This window comes from Sorex araneus, chromosome X (genome assembly GCF_027595985.1).
Source record: "Sorex araneus isolate mSorAra2 chromosome X, mSorAra2.pri, whole genome shotgun sequence".
Lineage (NCBI taxonomy): Eukaryota > Metazoa > Chordata > Mammalia > Eulipotyphla > Soricidae > Sorex > Sorex araneus.
The window spans coordinates 31133109-31135210 of record NC_073313.1 but is presented as its reverse complement, the minus strand read 5'-3'; positions in this window follow the sequence as shown (position 1 = coordinate 31135210).

The window sequence follows — 2102 nt, the reverse complement described above, 5'->3', positions numbered from 1 at the left end:
CCAGCAGTGAAGAAGAGTCCCTTTTTCCCCACATCCTCGCCAACACCGGTTGCTTTTGTTTTTTGGGATGTGGGCCATAAGTGGATCAACATGGAAAGTATCATGTTGAGTGAAATGAGTCAGAAAGAAAGAGACAGACATAGAAAGATTGCACTCATATGTGGAATATAAAGTAGCAGAGAGGTATGAGCTAGCAATGATGCAACTTATGGCAGAAATTTCTCTGGACTTAGTTACTAAAATACTAAATACAGAAATTCAAAATCTCACGGCCACTATTGTGGCCACACGACCTCATATCTCTTCATTCTTAGCAATGGAAAACAAATTATCAAATGCTTCCTTTTCAGCAGATCCGACTTTGGGGGGGGGGACTCCAAACAGTAATAGTGAGTTCTTTGTTGAAATATTGAATGTAATCAAAGTAAAGAGAAAGTAAAGTGAAATTTATCAGCTACACAGGCGGGGTGAGGGGCTGGAGGGGTGGGGGCGTGGAGGGGAGGTTTACTGTGGTTCTTGGTGGTGGAATATGTGCACTGGTGAAGGGATGGGTGTTCGAGTATTGTGTAACTGAGACCTAAGCCTGAAAGCTTTGTAACTTTCCACATGGTGATTCAATAAAAAAAGAGAGAGAAAAAAAAGCAAGTAAGATCAATTATAAAAAAAATTATGTTGAAGAAAACATCGGTAGAACCTTTTCATAACATTGAATCTAGAGGTATATTCAACGATTCAGTGCCATTGGCCAAGCAGACCGAAGTAAAAAAAAAATAAATGGGGCTACATCAAACAAAGAGGTTCTGTATCGCAAAAGAAATGAGGACCCGAATAAAGACACTCCACAGATTTAGAGAAAATATTTGCCACTGCTGATCTGAAAAATGGGTCATATCCAAGGTATATAAAGCACTGATAAAACTTAATAAGCTGAAGCAATCAGCAGCCAGAGAGACACTACAGCAGCCTGGCTGCTTGTCTTGCAGGTGGCTGACCTGACTTTGATCACAGAACCATATATCATACACTGAGCCTTGCCAGGATTGATCCCTGAGCACAGAACCAAGAATAACTAACTAAGCACCAATGGGGCCTGACTGTGAATATCCCCCTCAACCTCCCCACCCAAATATGTATACAATTTGGGTAAACCAATAGTAGTGAAATGGTTCGGTAAAAGCAAATATATTCAAAATTTACAAATATTCATAATTTTTCACAGACATTTTGAGAGATACTAGATACTAGGGATTCCCTCTAAATGTGCATACACTCTCACCAATAGTGTATCTTATATAATATATAAGATAAATAATATAGATTATCTCCTATATAATATATGTAATGTATATTACGTATATATAATGTAATATAACTGATATGTTACCTGATTCTCTCAACATTGTTTATCACTGTACCATTGAGATTTTCTCCTGTGTTAATTTGAGAGAGAAAACTGTTTCCATTTGCATTGTTTCAAAGCTTTGATTATGGGGCTGGAGAGATAGCACAGCAGGTAGGGCGTTTGCCTTGCATGCAACCGACCCAGGTTTGATTCCCAGCATCCCATATGGTCCCCTGAGCACCGCCAGGGGTAATTCCGGAGTGCAGAGCCAGGAGTGACCCCTGTGAATCGCCGGGTGTGACCCAAAAAGAAACAAAAAACCAAAAAAGCAAAACTTTGATTATGATCGAGAAACACCACTTTTGAAAATGATAAATCAGTGACGAAACCGAGAATTTTCTAAATAGCATCTGACTTTGACTCTTCTTTTTCTTGACCGAGGGCTCGCAGAGAACAGGAGAAAATGAATGTCGATGGTCTCCTTACAAAACATGTAGCAATAAATGTTCTGAACAAGAGACAGTTTCATAGATAGGTTTCATTTTTCGAAAAAGGGGAAGAGACTCTATTCTGCGGCTTGATGTGGGGTTGTCAGTTATTGCCTCCCCACTTCCTGGGACTTCCCACTGCTCTTTAGCACAAATCAGACTTGAGCAAAACATCTCTTTTTTCCATGGACTTCGTTATAAAAAGAATGGCAACGCCATGAGTAGCTGAGTTTCTGGGGCTGATCACCAAAAAGCTTGGGAATATTTCTGAA